Source organism: Carcharhinus amblyrhynchos, chromosome 4 (assembly GCF_965287045.1).
Source record: "Carcharhinus amblyrhynchos chromosome 4, sCarAmb.v2.hapA, whole genome shotgun sequence".
Classification (NCBI taxonomy): Eukaryota; Metazoa; Chordata; class Chondrichthyes; order Carcharhiniformes; family Carcharhinidae; genus Carcharhinus; species Carcharhinus amblyrhynchos.
The window spans coordinates 39,210,877-39,233,217 of NC_137327.1; the positions used below are offsets into that span (position 1 = coordinate 39,210,877).

General features: G+C 42.1%; 1 protein-coding gene across 1 annotated transcript in view; it reads left to right on the forward strand.

The window, feature by feature from the left end:
- The window catches only part of rbl2 (retinoblastoma-like 2 (p130)), a 126,141-nt gene that overhangs the window by 22,688 nt on the left and 81,112 nt on the right, over nt 1-22,341 (forward strand). The gene's annotated exons all lie outside the window — the stretch shown is intronic.

Consider the following 22,341-nt stretch of genomic DNA (forward strand, 5'->3'; position numbering starts at 1 on the left):
TGATTTCTTATTGCAATTACCGTTCATTTATAGCACACCATCAGATGTTTTACTAATTTCATGCAGTGTGTATGGTTCAGTGTGGGTCACCCAGATTGACAGAGCAAGTTTATGTGGTAGCTGATTGACGATTGGTTATTATTTCAGTGTAATTCTGTGGCTTTTTGCTGCTGACTGGATTTCTTTTAGTTGCATTGCCGCAGCCAGAATATATTCCATGTCCAGCTACCTGAATGCTTACTTTTGAGCTTTTGTACCGTACTGCAGTCTTCTGGGGTTTAATCTAACTTGTTTGAAGTTCCACTATGTAGTCACTTTTGTGATGTATGAAACACAGCAGCCACTTGGCATGCAGCAAGCTGTCACAAACAGCAGTGTGATAATGACGAAATAATTTATTATTGGGATGCTGATTGAAGGATAAATATCTGCCAGAACACCAGAGATAACTCCCTTCCTCTTGTCAAATTACTGCCATGTGATTTTTTTTATGTCCAGTTGATTAAAAGACAACACCTCTGACAGTGCCACACTCCCTCAGTATTAGGGTAGAATCTTAGCTTAGATTTTTGTGCTCAAATCTCTGGACTGAAACAGAGCCTTCTGTCACAGTGTTAAGAACGAGTTACCTGAACCACAACTGACATTGTACCTGAGCCATACATTGACACAGATGTACTGAGAAAGGAATTGCTCACTTTTACAGGAATCACCTTCTTGAGCAATATGAAACCATTAGCTGACATCAGTGGTCCATGATGGATGTTAATAATCGCACAACATTTTCTTTTCAGTTCTGCCAGTATGTTCCCTCATCCACCAGCAATAAAATAAATTAATTGCCCGTTCAGTAATCTTTGTATTTTAGGATCTTGCTGTGTATGAGATAGCTCCCATGTTCTTTCACATTAGAACAGTCACTGTACATTGAATTAATTCATTGTAGTGAAGTGCTGTGAGGCATTTTTGAGAAAGCGATAAACAGTTACACAGAAAGACAAGTTTTCTTTGTAATTATTTCACAAAAGCTGAATTCCAAAATTCTGGCTCAGTCTGACTAAAGGCTAAGTGCTGCCTTCAAGATAAATGACTCTCCATATTTTCCCATGTCACCCCCGACGATGCCCACTGCTGGTGGGGCCAAATATTTTGATGCTAAATTTTCAAATTCAAACATTTTATTGCTGGAATTCTCTGGCCTTTCACACCCGCACCACAGGAAGTAAGGAAGAAGAATTTGGCGCTCAGCCAAATCTCTATTTACCGCAGCAAGACCGGGTAATCCCGCTGCCGTGAATGGCTGAAGAATCCTGCCCCTTATATTTACGACTTGAAAAAGCAACGTATTTCTTGTGAATGACCTTGATTCACACAATTCACACAGGTAATGCAATCTGTATTTCTTATGTTGAAAGGGACAGTAACAGAATTTGAGCTAGTAGTCTATTAGTTACACATTAAAGAAAAACTGAACAGTTAAGGTGTATTTCTGTCCACTTTCAGGTGATTTTTCATAGTTAAACTCTAGTGACTGATTTGAAACCCAAATAATATTTTCACACGTTGTATGTTTTAAATATTAAGTTTTTTTTTACTCAAGTGTGTCACCTATTTTAATGATTAAATGATGTGCTTATTGACTCAATTAATGGAATATTTGGGTACATAAAAAAAACCGCTGATCACAAAACTACTAATACTTTTGTTGCTGAATTATGCAACGAATGTTTCAAATTCCCATGTTTCACACTGACCCAATCCAAATTCATTCAAGATTATGGGCCCTTTTTACCATTTTGACCCTAAGTGCTGGGTGGACTTGAAACTGGGAATGTTTCAGATCCGACTTTTAGACCCGTTCTCAGGTGTTCCCATATGCACTCTGACTGAAAAAATATCAGCAATTCCGAATCACACTGCAAAAGCTTGTAGGTGGGGCTTAATGCGCCCGAAATCCTGCAGCTCCGTTCAGAGCTTCCAACTGCAAATGCGCAGAAAGAAATGATAGGATGTGGCTCCCCTGCCATATTGCTCCCGGGCTGGATAATGTCTCCCCTGGCCCCACAGACATTGCCCCACCCCCACATTACTGACCCCCTTATCCCCCCCACCTCCTCCACCACCCAGAATGATCACAGGCCCCTACCCCTTTCTCCCCTCCCACCAATCTCAGGCAGAGTGGCAGTGGATCCCTCCTTTCCCCTCACCTATCACAGGCGGAGTGGCAGCGGACCCTCCCTTCCCCCTCACTGATCTCAGGCACAATGGTAACAGACCCCTCCCACTTTCCCTCTCACTGATCACAGGCAGAGTGGCAGCAGACAACATTACTGACATGCAAATGGCTGGGCACGGTTCTGATTGTGGACATTTTCGGGCCTAGGTAAAGGTGGAACCGGTGCGGGGGCAGGCGCAGGTTGTGCTACTCACCTCATGCCTAAGTTTACCATGTTTTCGCGCCCGAAAATGGGCTCATCTTGATAGCAAAATCGGGCCCTATATTTTGCAATGGCAGTTGCTCAGTTTATATATAAGGATGCATAAAGCCTGTTTGCTACTTGTTTTGCTGTTACAGAGATTGTCACTCGTTTCTTAACAATGCAGGAATCTGTAATATGCAGTGGAGTGTGAAGGTCACAAACATCACCTCTCATTAACAGCTGCACCCAGAACTATTTGAAATGAGCTGTAATAAACAAGAATTCCTCCCTCCTGCCAGTGCTGCTTGAGAAAATTATTTCTCTTTCACTGTTCCAGTGACCCTAGTTCATTCCTCCTTATCAGTCCTACTCCCTCCCCATTAACGTCACTCTTTGGAAGATTGTCTTTGTTTTAATCAGATTTCATTGTTGTCTGTGTCTGTTAACACACTCTGAAGTTTAGGTGCCAAAGTTTGGTTTCAGAAATTGCTAAATATTTTTTTAAAGGATAAATTGTACTTTTCAGATTGGCACAACTCATTGGTGTTGCAGCATATTATGCCACAGAGAAATATGTGTGTACTGAGTTCCTAGCTTCAGTGTACTACTCCGAGGATGAGCTGAGGTAAAGCCAGGCTTCTCCATGGGAAAAAAAAGGGGGATAACAGTAACTCTAGCTTCATTAACCTGCATGCCTCCTTAAGATGACTTATAGATGGAAGTCTCCAGCCAGGGAATGTTCGTGGCAAGGGAAAGCTCCAAGTGGAAAGAATAAAGAGAATGGTTATCATTAGAAAGGGGAAGTGTGATTGAATGTGGAAATGGCTGAATTTTGCCTCAGGGAAAACTTGTACCCTTGCACCAAATGGTAATAATCATTAATTGATTATCGGACAACTGTTTCATGTCAGGTCAGGCATGTAGCTGTTATTTTTTTAAAATCTATTTATGGTATGTGGACTTCGCTGGCCATGCTAGCATTTATTGGCTTTCTGAGTGCCCTTGAGAAGGTGGTCGTGAGCTGCCTTTTTGAACTTTTGCAGTCCACATGATGTAGATACACCCACGATGCTGTAAGGGAGGGAGTATAAGAACAAAGGAAGTGGGGTGTAATTGCTCTGGAGAGGGTGCAGAGGAGATTTACAAGAATGTTGCCAGAGCTTGAAAATTGCAGCTATGAGGAGAGATTGGCTAGGTATGGATTGTTTCCAAGTCCTCACTCACCTGAAGAAGGAGCTTGAGGTTCCGAAAGCTAGTGCTGCCAAACAAACCTGGTGGACTTTAACCTGATGTTGTGAGACTTCTTACCGCGCTTACCCCAGTCCAACGCCGGCATCTCCACATCATTGTTCCCTTTTGAACAGAGGAGGCTAGGGGATGACTTAATTGAGCTGTACAAAATTTTGAGGGGCCTAGATAGCTTAGATAGGAAAGACTGGTTTCCCCTGAGGGGTCAATTACTAGGGACCATATATTTAATGTGAATGATAGGAGGATTAGAGGAAAAGCCTTTTCACCCAGAGGGTGGTGGGCATCTGGATTTCATTGCCTGTGTTGGTGGTTGAGGCTAAAATGCTCAACTCATTTAAAATGTATCTGGATCTGCATCTGAAGTGCTGTAACCTGCAAGGCTACGGACCAGGTTACAGCACTTCAGATGCAGACATGATGGGCTGAATGGCCTCTTTATACACCATAACTTTTCCATGGCTGTATTCTATGGTTCTAGACCATTCGGCCCCTCAAGCCTGCTTTGCCATTCAATAAGATCATAGCTGATCTGATTAAGGCCTTAATTCCACATCCCTGCCTGCCCACACAATCTTGTCCTTCCTTCTCAATCAAAAATCTGTCTAACTCAGTCTTAAGTATATTTAACAACTCAGTCTCCACTGCTGTCTGTAGGTGAGAACTCCAGAGACTGAAAAAGACAGTCAGAGGTCTGAACCAGAACAGTGTTTGCAGGTTTCACAAGCACAACATCACTATGCTTCAGGCAATAAATCTAGCCACCAGGTGCCAGTGGGGCACTTTTGTCTGCCTTGACTTCAGCGCATCCTTATCAGCCAGCTATCATCTGATTGATTTTGCTTGGTGAGCTTCAGATTAGCATGTGTTGTAAAAAATTATTAAAGGTCCCTTGTTTTCCATCAGTGAACTGGTGCTGTTGTTTATTTAATGTGGGCAGGGTTGGCAGTATTGAGAGGGTTTTGCCTCTCCAACTTGATTTCACTTTGCTGAGACCGTAATAAAAGTAGCTTTCCAGGAACAGTGTTGGATTGTGGTGATCATCACTCCAGGCCATCGTGTTTTGCTTGGCACAGTCAGCAGTGTATTTCAGCAAACTCTTTCTGTGACGCTGCTTCAGAATTCCGATGATATTCAGATAATAGAGCTGTGCCTCGTTTACTGGGCAGAATTTAATTACCCCTCACCACTCTGGCCAGAGGGGCCCGTAAAATCAGGTAGGAAGGAGTGGGGTGGAGATCCGTCATTTGAAAATATCATAACCCCCACACTAATTCAAGGGCATGGAAGGTTGAGGATCCCTCCCCACCCCCCCCCCCCCCCCCCCCCGCCCCTGCCCCCACCCCTGTATATTAATTGAGGCAGTTAAGTGACCATTTTTGGGCCATTTAAGGCCTCCATTCCACTGTCACTACGTTCTACCAGCAGCAGGGATACCAGTTTCTGGTGGCACTGCTGGGGCTAAAGAGCTCTCAGCCAACTGGGGATCATTGCCTTCAGAGACCAGAAAACCTAGCGGCAGGCAGTTGATTGCCTGATAGGCATTCCATCTCCCGGGACTGTCAGAAATGACTGTGGAGTGTTGGCCATCAGCTTTCCAAGCAGTGGACAGGGCCACCCCTGCAGCCACTAGATTCAGTCCATTGTGTGAAAGGTAGAAACATGCTTCATTCAAATTGGCCCCACAGAATGGTTTAATCCGTCATGGACAGATTCAGCTTTTGTCTCATTATTCTCCAGCATTTGATAGAAGAGTCTACTCCTAAACTGATCCACTTATGCACTTTTTAACTGTATGATACACTTCTGATGGAATTCGTAGTTTGGGATCTTGGGTTCGTGTCGCACTGTCTATAACCCCCCTGACTTGCCTGGGTTTGCAAAATCTCACTAACTGTCCTGGCTGGAGACAATACACATCTCTTTAACCTGTGCTTACCTGTAAAGACTCTCATTCCAACCATCATTTTGTAAATTGAGCTTTATGTCTTTATGTGCCCTGTTTGGGAACTGAAACCCCACTCATCTGATGAAGGAGCAGTGCTCCGAAAGTTAGTGGCCACCAAATAAATCTGTTGGACTTTAACCTGGTGTTGTGAGACTTCTTACAGAATTCACAGAAACAGCAAGTCTCTGCTCAGTGACTCTGCATTACAAGCAGAGACTGATAGCCACGTTCCACACACATAAGGCCTCAACTGGGATCTTGGTTCATGTCATTATCTGTAACCCCCATGACTTGGCGGGGCTTGCAAAATCTCACTTACTGTACTGTCTGAAGACAATACATATCTCTTTAACCAACGCTTAATGCTTTCCCCATTCACATTGTCTGCACCTTTAAGACTTGATTAGCTGTAAAGACTCTCATTTTAATCAGTATTCTGTAAATTTGTCGTATGGTTAATATATTTAACCTGTGAATGCTATCTCCACTCACATTGTCTTCACCTTTAAGGCATGATTAGCTGTAAAGACTCACATTCTGATTAGTATTCTGTAAACTGAGTGTGTGCCTTTATGTGCCCTGTCTGTAATCAGAACTCCCCGCTCACCTGATGAAGGAGCAGCGCTCTGAAAGCTAGTGGCGTTTACTACCAAATAAACCTGTTGGACTTTAACCTGGTGTTGTGAGACTTCTTACTGTGCTTACCCCAGTCCAATACCGGTATCTCCACATCTTGGAAATATATTACCATTCTTTCGCAATCGCTGGATCAACATCCTGGAATTTCCTCCATAACAGCAATATGGGTCAACCCACAGCACATGGACTGCAGCGATTCAAGAAGGTGGCTCACCACCATCTTCTTAAAGGCAACTAGGGGGATGTGCAATAAATGCTGACCTGCCAGCCATTTCCATGTCCTATAAATGAATAAAATATCAAATATGTCTGGAGAAACTCAGCGGGTCTGACAGCATCTGACAAAGGGTCATCCAGATTTCTCCAGTATTTTCTGTTTCAGATTCCAGCATCTGCAGTATTTTGCTTTTATAAAATATGCCTGTATGCACTAAACTGAAATTCGACTCTTAAATTCACTCCTTTTTGGAACAATTACTTTGACAATAAAGGGACGTAGGTGCAGGAGAAGGCCATACAGCCTCTCGAGTCTGCTCTGCTATTCAATGAGATTCTGACCGATTTTCTAGCGCATTACCATTTTCCTGCACAGTCTTCGTAGTCCTTGATACCTTCAACATTGGGACACGTACCCATTCCATATTTTATTTTTATTCACTCACCGGATTCGTGCATATCTAACAAGGCTGGCATTTATTGCTCATCCCCTTGCCGTCTCAATTACCTTTGAGATGGTGATGGATTTCTTGAACCGTTGTAATTTATGTAGATTTTTCATAATAGTTTTGATACATCCGAGTGACTTACCAGACCATTTTAGAGGGCAGTTAAGAATTGGCCTCATTGCTGTGGGTCTGCAGTCATAAAAGCTAGTTTGGGTAAGGGCAGCAAATTTCTTCCCCAAGGGACATATATGAATCAGTTAGTTCTTACAACAATTCAGTAGTTTCATTGTCACCATTACAGAAATTGGCTTCTTATTCCAGATTTATTTTTACTGGTGGGCTGATGTAATTACAGCATATTACACTCAGCAGCATTTATTCTCAATGTGAACCTAGTAATTTTGGATTGAATTATAAAGTTAAGTGCAGAATGTGTGAATTTAAAATAGAGATATAATTAGGCACATTTTTCCTCATATACTAAACCCATTTAACCCCCAAGTCTGTACTTGATCTGCTACCTCCCAATGTGCAATATTTGTTCACACGCAGTGACTCTCTTGAGGGTCTTCTACTGGAATCTACTTCAATCATTCACCCCCAAAACTATCCAAACCCTCTGCTTCTAGTTTATAGCTTGCTCCCACTTCCTCCAAGGATGATCTTTAAACCACTGTCCCCATTGTCCCCATTCTCAATCATTTTGCCTTGTCATCTTTCTTTAAATGCCTCCTATCTTTAGGATCTTACCCCCATCGCATGCCTCAACTCACTGCAGATTCTTTCACACGCTGTTATTATTCATTAATGATGTTATAGTGCAATTGAACGAAGTGAGCTTGCTCAGTTGAAGCTTCTTTTCTAGTTGTCCAATATGAAAGGGCCACACACGAGTAAGATAAAAGCAAGTGACTATGGTGCTAGAAAATCTCAGCAGGTCTGGCAGATTTGTGAAGAGAGACTTCGGCCAGTGTTTCAAGTCTGAATGACCCTTCATCAGAGCTGTCAAGAGCTCTAAACAAAAAGTCATCTAGACTGAAAACATTAGCATTACTCTCTCTCCATAGATGCTGTTGGACACACAAATATGATCTTAGTATAGAAAAGAAATTGATTCAGCAAATGCTGTTCTAATCCTTCCTGTTGTTGCACTCAGTTACCTAACTTAGCAGCATTGTTAACATTAGAGTGCGTTGACTGTATATTTTAGACAATTAACCACCCTATATTGTTTTTTAAAAATTTTACTTCATTCTTTAAAGTAACAAAGCTATGCAGAGTTGGCAGGACAAGCCCTCAATCCATTTCCTTGCTTGCTGCAAAAAACAATTTAATCAAATTACTACAGAGAGACATATAAGATCCATGCTGACAAGAAAATGGGTTTGATTTGACTTAATCTTAGCCAAAAGGCCATTCTTCCAGAATGGGATTAACACCGATGCTACCAGTACTATTTAAAACCTTTAGCTGTAGTTGAGGTTTCAGTTGGAGAACTCTTTTTTCATCACCTGTCTTCAACAGTAAAACCCAGGAAAATGCTCTGTGTATGTCTGGATGCGTTCATCTGTAGAGCTCATTACTAACAGTAAAAATTTATGTTGTTGTTATTTAGAGCGGAGTGGGCAAAAGTCCCTGTCTGTGAAACACTTAATTTGATGTCAGCTAAATTTGAAAAGCACCCAGGAGGCCCAATGGTTCACTGAGCAGTTTGTAAACTAAGTTTGAGACATTTCTTCATGTGGTGTCAAACAAAAGTGAGGGGGAACTCTCACTCTTCTTCACATGAGCATTTGTTTAGGCTGTAGCTCCAGGTTCAGCCTGCAACATTAGGCTCAATATAAAGCAGAAACCTCTTTGCATTGCCACTTAACTTAAAATGAATGTGCATCCCTTTTTACTAACATATACTGTTGGAATAATTGCCGTTTTGCCGTTTTTTGGTAGGGATAAAAACAGATGGAAATACAGAATACTATTTTTAACAATAGTACAATTTCAACACAATGTAAACTTTATATCCTATATTCAAATAATGTCTTAGCATAAATATTTTAAATAGTAAAAGTACTCATGCATGGCACCTATTTCAAACAGGATATTGTGTTAATGGACACTAGCAGGCTGTAGTGTCAATTTTTTATTTTAAGTATCTGCTTGTATTTTTAACCAATGCTTATGCAGAGAGTGAAACTAAAATTAGCATCGATAGAAAGATCTGGAATCATGTAATTTTCACTCAGTGGAGTTAGGGTGGGGATTGAGGGCACAAGTACAGCATGGAGTTGGGCCTGCCGCCCTCAGAAGCAGAGTGTAACAACCAGGGATTGGCTGATTGTCAAGATGGACTGGTAGAGGGCCTGCCTTGGTTCTCTGAAACTTTATCGCAGTTGTGTTATAAGATTTTAGGCCCTCTAGCCCTCACTGCAACCCACCACCCCCCCTTGACCCGCTGGCCTCCCTGACCTGCCCCGGCCCCCACCACGATCATTGGCCCCAACCTCTACCCCACCATAGACATTGCTGGCCCCAACCCCCTCCCAATAACCAGCCTTCTGATGGCCGTCTGCAGCCTCCAAGTGCTGGCCCTACCTCCAGCCACCACTCCTCAGATGCAGAATTTCCCCTCCTACCTCCCCCAACCCCCCGTCTGGCTCCGGACCTTAAGGCAGTGCATGCTGGGTACTGCCCGTGTGGCAGTGCAGTGGTGCCCAGTGGACAGTGCCAGGGTTTAGTTTGATTTATTATTGTCGCATGTATTAACATACAATGAAAAGTATTGTTTCTTGCGCAGTATACAGACAAAGCATACCGTTCATAGAGAAGGAAAAGAGATAGTGAAGAATGTAGTGTTACCGTCAAAGCTGGGGTGTAGAGAAAGATCAACTTAATGCAAGGTAAGTCCATTCAAAAATCTGACAGCAGCAGGGAAGAAGCTGTTCTTGAGTTGGTTGGTGCATGACCTCAGACTTCTGTATCTTTCTTCCAATGGAAGAAGGTGGAAGAGGGAATGTGAAGGGTGTGTGGGGTCCTTAATTATTCTGGCTGCTTTGCCGAGGCAGCGGGAAGTATAGACAGAGTCAGTGGATGGGAGACTGGATTGTGTGATGGATTGGGCTACATTCATGACCATTTGTAGTTCCTTGTGGTCTTAGGCAGAGCAGGAGCCATAGCAAGCTGTGATATAACCAAAAAGAATGCTTTATATGGTGCATCTGTAAAAGCTGGTGAGAATCTATTCAGTCAATCATTCTGCACCAGTTTAATTGATGATCTGGGCGTTGGCATCAGGGGAACAGTCCGTACCTTTGTTGGTGACTTAACAATAAGTCATAGTTATACTTATGACTCCCACACTACAGGTTATACCCCTGGAAACAGTCAACAGACTATAACATTGAGTTCAAATGAGTCTGCTGTGTTTGGGTTTGCCTCACGTGTGAATCATGCCTCCGCAATCTTTCCCCTACCAACATGAAATGGATCTGTCAAAATGGACGGGCCTTCACATTCAGGTTTTATCCGCCATTTTGGAAGCTCTGCAGAATTCACATAACGTGAAAATCATGCCATTGAATCCAAAGAAACAGAAGGGAAAGTGTCCATCATTAGAATTAGGACTCAAAAAGCAGAATGAACTATTGGCCTTGATGATACTTGCCCTTGATAAGAGAGATGGAATGCATGCTAGGAAACCACCAGTTTGTATATTTGACAATTCAATGATGATTTAAATTATTCCTATGAACTGGAAGGATGCCCATGCACTGCTTGTGTAAGAAAAAGTAGAGTAAATGAGAATCTGGAAACTTTAGATCCATTCATCTCACATTAGTTCCAAGCAAGTTTCTGGAAAGTGTGATTAGAAATGTGTTGTATGAGTGGCAGCTATGAGAGATTAGTAGCATGGCTTCTGGAAGAGAAAATATTGTGTAATTTTTTTTTGAGGAGCAGACATATTTTGTGGATGATGGAAAATCAGCAGATATTGAAAAATGTCATGGGGATTGCAATGCACGATTACTCCATTCCTGTTCCATCTGATGTACTTGTGCCTGCTGCAGGGATCAGTCATGTATATCAGAAAAGTGAGTGTGGGCAGAACTAGTGTCAGAGGGAGGGGGTTGCCAGACAGGGTAGAGGAGGGGCATTGACAGCAAGTGCAGAGGGGTAGCTGCCTGCAGAGCTCCCCTTCCTGATGTTGGGTCCCTCAATTGAGGTATTAGTCCAACCGATTTATTTGATAATAGACTCACAAGCTTTCGGGGTTAGACCCTTCGTCAGGTGAATGGAGAGTTCTGGCCTCAGACAGAGCATATAAAGCACAGACAGTTTAGAGATTACTGATTAGAATGCGAACCCTTTCACCTAACCTGCTGTTCAAGACCTGAAGTGGCTGATAATGTGAGTGGAAGGAACACTGATCACAGGTTAAAGAGATGTGTATTGTCTCCAGACAGTACAGTAAGTGAGGTTTTGCAAACCCAGGCAAGTCACGGGGGTTACAGATAGTGCGACATAAACCCAAGATCAGGGATCTGACAAAGGGACTAACCCCGAAAGCTTGTGAGTCTACTATCAAATAAATCGGTTGGACTAAAACCTGGTGTTGTCAGACTTTTTACCGTGTTTACGCCAGTCCAATGCCGGCATACCCACATCATCCCTCAATTGAGCACAGTGTCTGTGTATCAGAGACACAGCACCCCCCCCCCCAACCTCCCCACGCACCCCTCCCAATTACATTACTGACAAACCCAACATTGCTGGGCAGCTTCCCCAAATAGTGAAATCTCCCGCCGCAGGTTTAATATCAGTGGTGGTGGGATGGCCTGCACCTTTCCTGTCTGGAGTTCGAATGCGTGTTTCGCTGTGTAAGATTGAGAGAGGGCTTTAGCTGGAGCTTTGCTATTTTCAGCTCCTTCTCCCCACCACACCTAAAACAAGAAGTGACGCGTGCGCAACACAATCAACATTTTGCACCCAAAACAGTACCGAGTGCCAAAATTACAGATGCCGTGCAACCTAACATTGCAGATAGTGCACATATATTTTCAAAAAGCCTTTAACAACGTGCAACAGAAAGGGCTGCTAGGTAAGCTTAAATGTTGTAGGTTTGACAAACACTTTTTTGATTGATTGCATTTATATCGATAGTGTAGTTTTCAATGGTACCAGCTGTGTGTGAGAAGTGGTCATTAGCAGAGTTCTGCATTCAACCTTATTCAGTCCACCTTTCTCCGCCAGTTTAATTGCTGATGTGGGCGTTGGCGTAAGCGGAACAGTCTGTACCTTTGTTGGTGACTTGACAATATGTTTGGAGTTGGAGTTAAATAAATAGTCTGAACACAAATCTAACTGGGCTGAACCCATATGTGACAGATGTCTTTTAGTTTATACAAATGCAGTGTGCAATGCTTTTGGGCTGGAGCTTTTCCAGGCATATACATCATGAAAGATGGCATGTTCAAGACTAGTTAGCGAGAGAAGGACCTTGGGTCATACTTTGCAACCTTGAAACCCCATAATCATTAACATGAAGCTATTGGGAAAATGAAGAGAGTGTTAGGAAGTATTGCTAGGATGAATATAATACTATTGCAGATAGTACCATGTACAGGATTTTAATTTGGCTATGTCTTGAATACTGTGTCCTGACCTTTTATGTCACTTGCAAGTGATTGAATGAGTATGGGGCTAGGAGCAGGGGAAGTAGGTGATTATTTGTTGCACCATATTGGAATGGGCAAGCTTGATTTTCCTGTTGTTTGTTTGTAAATAGGAATAAAAAGAGGCAACTCTCAAATGAAAATAAATTGCTTGCATTTATACCTTGGTCGTGGAGCAAGCAGGCCTCCAGAGAATTTTGTCCCTCATGCAACATGTAATAAAGCTGATCCACTTCACCATTTCCCTGATAAAATGAATCAATATAGTTCCACATGGATCTTAAATGTGACTTTGTAAAGGTTTTTTTAAAGCAGTGTGATTCTGCTTCTGGATTTATTCCTTGCCTATCTTTCCCAAGAGTTGCAGATTTTTTTATGAAAAGGAGTTTTAACGAAAAGATATTCATTTCATATGCTGCGCAAATGACAGTAATACAGCAGTCATACACCTTGGTACCTTTATTTACTTAGCATTTCTGTAAGGAAGTGTGATGCTGAAAAATTGGTTCCTTATCCAGAATAATCCATCTGGTTTCTCTGCAGTGAACTTTTTTGGAAAATTGTTTGCCATCCCATCAACATGGTTACAGGGATTAGAATGTCACACTTTTGTTGACTTTGGATGGGGAGTCTGCTTTTGGCTGAAAACGCAGCTAAAGACTTAATTGTACAATGACATTTCAGTACCATTTGCCAGGTAATTTGCTTCAGCCTTAGCAGACTCCAGCTGGGACTCTCAGAGCATAGGCAGTGTTTGGTCATGCTGGAACTTGGATGGTCTCAGCAGCGATGGCTAATTGTATTTACAGAGATTTGTGTTGACTTGTGCAGGCTTGCTCGCTTCCTCCACAGGGTTCACCAGTTGAAGTCTTCAGTGAAAGCTTAAGCTACTCTTTTTATCTTTTTTCCACTTCACGGTTGATTCACTAATGCTTTTCCCGTCTCTGGCCTGGAAGAAATGCCTGAGAGCTGTAAATCTGAGTTCATTACTTTTAATATTCTGCAGGGGACGCAGGCAGCTTCAACAGCTCTTGATTGCTGAGGTAAGGAAAGTTGTTTTCAGGCTTATAGAAAGCACCACACATCATGAAATGGGTGTGCAGTACCAACTTTTGCCTAATACCAGTTTACGATGCTAGTGATTGAAATACTTTTGAAAGAATCCTATGCATTTTGAAGGAAAATGTTGTGACTTCAATGGTTAAATGGTACAAGTAAATCTAATTTCAGACGGAATAAAATCAGAGGGAGGCACAATAATCTGTTTCTTGTATATTAACTGCATGCTAGGGCTTGCAAAGTGCAACCTCGCCATGTAGTAAGGCTTGATTATGCAGTGAGCAGTTTTGATGCAAGCTTTGAGTATACCCTTTGTCTCAGATCTCAGTGTGTCTCCTCTTTCAACCACCTTTTGTTTGAGGCGAAACAGGTACAGTTAACTGTAGCATAAGGGGAATAACTAGAAGTGAAGCCAACATATTTCCTTTCTGCTGCCAACAGAACGAATAAATCAAGCCGTAACATCTTTAAAAATCATCCGCCGAACACTGGTTGAGAAAACGGTTAGGGGAAAATAGAGCTGAAATGATAGAATTCTTGCTGATTGTAACAGGAAATTGAATGAAAACGATAGCTATTCATTTTTTTATTCTTATGAAAATCACAAGATAGTGCCAAGTCTTCAAATTAAGCATGTGTAAATTTTCGTAGAAGTCAATGTTTGGCTTTGCAGTACAGCTGTGAAAACATTCACCTCACAACTCTTACATCTTTGAATCTCCCATAGTATGGGCTGAAGCTGAAGCTGCAGCTAGATTCCGGTGCCTTTTCTCAGACTTGGTAACTTGGTGACAGGAGAATAAACTCATATTGTATATTTAAATTTTTTTTAAAAAGTAGGCTGCAACATAAAACTGAAACCTTGGACACGATCTCTCTTTCCCTGTGTTGGTCCACCCCCCACCCATTGATTGCCATTCTGCAGAGCTCCCCTCCTTGCCTCCCCTTCATGTTATTGCCCCATCCTCTTGGCACTGCCCTGGCACTGTTGTGGTGCCTATGGGCACTGTCCAGTCATGCCCCCAACCACCTGGGGACTTCAGTGGCCTCTGAACCCCCTGCAAGTCCATCATGTCTGGTCTCCATTGGTGGGGATCATGAGTGATTCAGTTGGTGAGACTCTCGATGTTTCCCCTCTCAGGAAATGAATGGGTGGCCAGAAATGGCCATGCTGACCCAGCTAATAGGATTTAAATGAAGACATTAGTGTTTAAATTAGCTTTGTGCCTTTTGTGAGCATGATGCCAATTGCGCTGGCAAAACACAGCTAGGAAGATGGCTTTCAGCCCCAGGCTGGGAAAGTCTCGTGCTATCTTTTTGGCTCTCTGCGCCAATTTACCGGTGGAAATAGGTGGAAAGATCACACTCCTTATTTTTAATATAAATTATTTGTGTCTTGAATTTAAAAAAAGGTTTTAGTTTTAGAAGATGGGAATTGCTCTTTATTTTGCTAAATTGCTTGGTCCGACTATGGACAAAGATCTCAACTCAAGAGGTAAGATAAGACACCAAGGCAGCATTTGACCGAATGCAGCATCAAGGAACCTTGGCAAAACTGAAATCAACTGAGGGTCAGGGGTTAACTCTCCAGTGGTTGGGGTCATACCTAGCACAAAGGAAGATGATTGAGGTCAGTCACCTCAGTCTCAGGGCATCATTGCAGGAGTTCCTCTGGGTGGCATCCTAGGCCCAAAGATCTTCAGTTGCTTCATCAATGACCTTCATCATAAGGTCAGAATAGGAATGTAATGCTGATTGTTACACAACGTTCAACACCCTTTGCAACTCTACTGATATCGAAATAGTTTGTGTCCATATGCCGCAAGACCGGACAACATTCTAATTCAGCTGGTAAGTGGCAAGTAACATTTGTCCTGCGCAAGTGCCAGAAATTGCTAACTCCAACAAGAGAGAATCTAACCATCTTCCCATGACATTCAATGGTAATTACCATCGCTGAATTCTCTACTATCAACATCCATTGAGAAACTGAACTGGACTAGCCAAGTAAATACTGTAGCTACAAGAGTAGATCAGAAGCTGGGAATTCTGTGGCAAGTAACTCAACTTTTGGCTCCCCAACACTTGTTCTTCATCTACAAGGCACAAATCAGGAGAGTTAATGTGATGAAATATTGTTCACTTGTCTGGATTAGTACAGCTCCAACACTCAAGAAACTAAATACCCTTCAGATAAGAAGCCCAATGACTGGCACCCCATCCACCACCTTAAACATTCATTCCCTCCACCTTGCAAAGTGGCAGCAACTAGTCAATCCTCTTTCAACAGCATTTGTGAGGCACACCCTTTAACATCTAGAAGAACAAGGGCAGCAGACACATGGGAATACTACTATCTGTAAGTTCTCCTCCTAGCCACACACCATCTTGAATTGGAATCATGCCTCCTTTCCTTCACTGTCAATAGGTCAAAATCCTAGAATTCTCTCCTTCACAGCTCCATATAAATGGCAGTATTTCAATAAAGCAACTCATCACCACCTTCTTTAGGGCAATTAGGGATGAGTAACAGATGTTGCCTAGCCAGTGATGCCTACATTCCATAGACATTTTTTGTAATGGAAAAGACTAAGGTTCATCTAGTTTTCTTTCCACTATCAATGGAAGTCTCATCATTCAAAAATAATGGACCTGGGGCTAATCATAGCAATTTGTCTTATTAATTAGTCTACAATAGAGCCACACTCTTCACCACAGAGATGAAAAGCTCAGGGCGCTCTAAGTTTGTCTCTCCTTTTGGGCACAGAAGGTACTTGACAGTGTAGCAAGTGGAGTACCACATGGATCAGTGCTGGGAGCGCAAATATTTAAAATCTATATCAATGAATTTGCTTAGATGACTGAATATATGGCCATAGTAAGGAGTCTCACAACACTAGGTTAAGGTCCAATAGGTTTATTTTGATTCACAAGCTTTTGGAGTGCTGCTCCTTCATCAGGTAAGTCACTCCTATTTATGATGTAGATGAGGAGAGTTATTTTCTCTCAGAGTTGTGTGTCTGTGGAACTCCCTTCCCCTGAGTGGTGGAGGCAGGGCCATTGAATATTTTTTGAGGCTGAATTAGATAGATTCTTGATTAACAAGAGAGATGCAAGCGTGTAGGAGATAGGCAGGAAAGTGATGTTGAGGCCAATCAGCTGAGTAAAATCAGCCATGATTTTATCAAATGATGGTGTAGGTCCCAGGGGCCACTTTCTGCTCCTAATTCATATGTTTTTTTTACTACATAGCAGTTGATGAGATAGCACTCAGCTATGTCAATCACAGGCTGGTTCAACAACATCATTCAATAAATAATTCGGCATGTATCATCTCCTACCAGATGCAAGAGAATTAAATAAAGATCCTGCTTAATATTGAAACCACTATTCCTCCAACAATGTTCTCATTTAAAAGATTATTGCAAAATTTCATAGTACCCCTCCTGCAAAATTAATGTAATTTTCCTTCCTGCACTCTATGCTCTCAATCAATGCTTTCTCTTGGTTCTTTGTCAACTGTGCTCAAGTGGACAGGGACATGACTTATTCACAGGGTTTTCCCAATGCCATTCGGAATCAGCACTTAGTAAAATGTAAAAGCAGACAACTGCCAGAAATTAATTTTGATTAACAGAACCTATTTGTTAAAAGAAGTTACTTTGAATGGAAACTGGGGAAAGAAGGAATTTTGCAGAAGATGTGAATGGGATGCAGGGGAAATTTTCCTGACAACCTTTCCTCCCAAACCTCATGGTTCAGAAACATCCAAGTGGTGATGTGGCTGAGGGTAGGAAGAGAGTACAGCAGAAGTTCTGAAATAATTTCAATAGCCCCCTGGAATTGAGATTTCATCATTCTCCCATAATTCCTTGATGCATAAATGTTGCTTCCTGCAAGTTAACAGACTTAATGTCGGTATATGCAAGTAAATTATTTACTATTGAAAGTAATATAAGCTACTTTGTACAATTAATGAACTGTTTCAGAGTGCTGTATTATTCACAGTAAAGTGAATTAACCCTCACTTGGGGGTATTATACAGCTAAATGATATGGCCGAATTCCACTCAAATTTTTATGTGATGACCTTCAAGATCAAATCAAACTATTCATTGTTGGCAGGTAAAAGCTCACCTGCTGAGATTTTATTGCTGATCCAAAGCTCTGTTCATATATTACAGCTTGAATATTTTTAGTGGCCTGATTGGCATCTAGTTGTCAACCTCTCACATTCAAATAACAAGTTTAGATTCAGGTAGCTGCATAATAATGGGAGTAGGGGTGAACAGTTTGTTCCCCTCCCCTCTCCATCATCCAGGAGGAAAGTCGACAGGAAGATGACCCACTGCATTGCTAGTCTGCCCTGCAACCATAATATGCTGTGGGCAAGCTAAATTGGTGGAAAGTGAGGCTTTCTCCTTCACCGAAGAACAGGTCCTGCCCTTGGGAGCTGTTGGCGAATCCAATTGGACGGTAGCTCCAGCAGTTCCGGCAGTGCCTTCATCTCATTTGTTGCCTTGTTTGTTTCCTGTGAAGGTAAGGACAGATCATGTATGCTGGAAAAGACTGGGTTTTTTTTTTGTCTTTGGCGTTTCAGATATTGTCAGAATAGGGGAATTATGTACTGGTGCATGCCCTGCTGTAGTTGTCTAATCCTTAGATAGCTAGCCTTGTTAGGTTTTCTATTTTGATTTGGCTGTGTGGATAGTGGCTACTGTATTACTTGGCTCATGGAATGTATGGTGGGCACATTATCCTGTTGTTAGGGTTTTCCTGAGGAGGGGAAATGGTTGAATCTTGTTGATAGCAGGGTCTGGAGTAATTTGCTTTGTTCCATGTCTAAGAGTGATGTGAGGTTTTGTGGGCCCTTATTCTGTTGTGTTATTGAGTAGATTATGGCAGTAGTGGCTGTGTTTATCCGGGTCAGGTGGAGGGCATGTTGGGTGGGGGAGTCAGTTGCCCTCTCTGAGACATCACTTTTTGGAGACTTCTACATTGCTCTTTTTCTCTTCTTCTTGAGATTTGGTTTCGCCCGGGGGATGTGGTATCCCCTGTTGGCTGCAAGGCCTGAGTGCGAATTTGGTGCTTCGGTTCACCATTTTTGGTGTCTTTCTTTGGTTGGAGATTAGACTGATTAGAGGAGTAGGTCACCTCCTAGAAGTGGTCTCATGTACAGCCATCCAGTCTGTCCACCTTCTTGAGATTTATCCTTCCCTTTGGGGAGAGGGTGGGGAGCTGGGTGGGCAGTGGTCTCTTCCTTGTGAGATTGTGTCCTGTTTCTGGTATCTTCCCTGTACTAATAGACCATGTTTGGCATCTATCGAATAATCCTAATGCTCCACTCACTTCGGGGCTTCCTTTCTTCCTTTATCTGGGCAGGGAGTTGTTCTTAGGACCTGATTTGTTATAGTTAATTCTAGAAGGTTTGCTTTATCTTGTCAGGAGGAAGAGAGTTGTATCTCTCCTCAAGATACCCTTGATATCTGGATGTATGTCTTGACAATTCTTCTTTTTGATAAGTTTCCTTGATGGAAAATGGTTTATGTTTTCCAGTGATGGGAAGCCTGATTGGTGCCTCTGATCTGGCTGGAGAAGAGGGAGGTTTGTTGTGCTGCAAGATGTACAATGGCTTGATTTGATTTGATTTGATTTATTGTTGTCACATGTATTAGTATACAGTGAAAAATATTGTTTCTTGCGTGCCATGCAGATAAAGCAGACCATTCATAGGGAAGGACGTGAGAGAGTGCAGAATGTAGTGTAACAGTCATAGCTGGGGTGCAGAGAAAGATCAACTTAATGCAAGGTAGGCCCATTCAAAAGCCTGATGGCAGCAGGGAAGAAGCTGTTCTTAAGTTGTTTGCTACATGACCTCAGACTTTTGTATCTTTTTCCCGACGGAAGAAGGTGGAAGAATGTCCAGGGTGCGTGGGGTCCTTAATTACATTGGCTGTTTTGTCGAAGCATTGGGAAGTGTAGACAAAGTCAGTGGATGGGAGGCTGGCTTCCGTGATGGATTAGGCCACATTCACGACCTTTTGTAGTTTCTTGGGCAGAGCAGAAGCCATCGCAAGTTGTGATACAACCAGAAAGAATGCTTTCTATGGTGCATCTGTAGAAGTTGGTGAAAGTCGTAGCTGACATGCCAAATATCCTTAATCTTCTGAGAAATTAGAGGTATTAGGGGGCTTTCATAGTTACAGTGTTGGCATGGGGGGCGGGGAACAGGACAGGTTGTTGGTGATCTGGACACCTAAAAACTTGAAGCTTTTGATCATTTCTATTTTGTCCTGGTTGATGTAGACAAGGGCATGTTCTCCTTTACGCTTCCTGAAGTCAATGACAATCTCCTTCATTTTGTTGACTTGAGGGAGAGATTATTGTTGTCACGTCAGTTCACCAGATTCTCTATCCCATTCCTGTACTCTGTCTCATCATTGTTGGAGATCCGATCCACTACGGTAGTCTTGTCAGCAAACTTGAAAATCAAGTTCCTGAACTTATTGGTTCCTATGCATGAGAGCGTGCACTGCCACACCACATCTTGTACTGATGACAGTATCCTGATGTTCCCCTTTTTCTGGATTATCTTTTAGTTGCTTGAAGGCCCTGGGATGGTGAGTTAGGCCCCAGCTGATTGCATATGACCCCATAAGGGACCCCATATTTTGTGTAGCTCTGTCTCTGTTATCCTGTGGAGGAGGGTGTGCACAATGGGGCCAACTGCTTGTGATTTTATCCTGTTATTCTGAGATTCCCCACTCTTTTTGGTATCCTTTCATTATCTGTAGGAGAGGGTACTCTGACTCCAACAGTTGCAATGATTGATCATTTGAACCATTTGTATGAATATCAATATGTATTGATCTTTTCTGTATATTTGTGTGGAATAATGGTCACTCTGTACTGAACTAGATTTTGGGTATTTGTTGGTAAAATGGAAATTTTTTAATAAAGACATTCTTTAAAACAAAATGTTTTATAAGATAAATGAATAATTAATAATACTACCTTCAGGGCACCTTGAAGATGAGAAGATAGAATGTTTTGCATATTTCCAGTTCTTATTGACATTGTTGTCAGCTGCAATAACCTCACTACTTCATTTGATCTTGATTTAGGTTAGAGATTCAGGGGACTAGTGGCAATTAGTGCATGCTCTTTCTTACTTCAGTTTAAATGTTGAGAATGATGGGGAGTTACATATTCTTGGGGTTTTTCTTCGGCCATTCACCAGCGACAGTCAGACTGCTGTATTGTGCAGTATGAATAGTTTATTGTTTCTATACCACCAACCTTTTCTGCCTCTTATCACTAGCAACACCACATACTCAACAAGTCTAGACTTGTCTGTAGGATTCACCCCATGACCTAATTCTATAACGCAGTGGTTACAACTTCCTTTTAACTTAAATAGGCACTGTAGCTTCATATTCCAAAGCAGCATGTAAGTATACTTGTTAGTTCATTTCACAGGACATTAGTTTGAAATTATCATTAATATAGCATTTGTTGATTTTCTGTCACTTCAGTATAGATATAATGTTGCCATTCCATAAATACCTCTAAAAACTATTAGTAGTAAGAGAATAGATGGAGTTTTTCTTCTGTATCGGGCCTAGGAAACATTTAATTCTCAAAACAGTGGGAAATAGTGACAGAAACTAATTACTCAAGTTTCCTGGATTTCTTAGTGCTAGTATTACTGAAGCTGCACATGCAGTGGTCCAGTGTTAGGCAATGAGTTGTGAGGGACATTCAGATCTTTTTGGTTACTTCTTTCAAACTTAATGTATGAAATCTCCAAATAGAGGGATGGCCCAAGAAAGTTGATGATCATCATAGAGACTTTGGTCCAGCAGGTCTTGCCAGATTTGTGCTTGGCCCTGCACTTCATGGCCAAACACCCCAGTGGGCACCATCAAGATGTAGGTAGCATGGGGACAAGGCATTTTGATCTCCCTCCAGGTGCATTATCTCCTGCAGCCACAGGAAGGATACCCTTATCAGGCTGGTCCCTCCAGGCCATGGAGCACCAGAGAACATCTGCCAAGGTCATCACAGACATCAGTTGCAGTTAGCAAGTTGCCTCCACCTTTATTGTGCATATCAGGGATGCATACAGGCATAGCAGTAGGGTTAGAAAAGTTAAGAAATGTTGATATAAGTTTTGGGTCGTGGGTTTGCTATCACTATAAAGAAATTGCACTTTTGTGAATGCATTTGACGGCTATGTGATTGTTTTGGTCAACTGGTGACATGAAGAAATTCTGGCAAGCAGCTGTTTGAATGATCATTCGTGAGATATTAATGAATGCAAATGGTGTCCACACCACAATGCAGTGAGGAAATTGACCCACCATTAAACTGCCACTGGGAGAATTACAAACTGTTTTTATGCCAGCAGGTTTCTGACTTTCTGCCTGCTGCTAGATTCTCCACTTCTGCCGACCCTGAAATCCGCCACGGGGAGAATTATGCCTTTTATTTGGAATGTTTGTTTTCCGTTGACTTCTGTTTTAGCATCGTGACTGAGTGGACGCTGTGATGTTCAGAAATAGAGGGAGATAAAGGTGTGGGACCATTGGTGAATGGGGAATTCGGATTGCATTCACTGGTTCTATGGTTGGATGAGCTGATCGTGAACAGCCTGGCCAGAAATAAATTGTTTTGGTCGCATTCTCTGTCTTT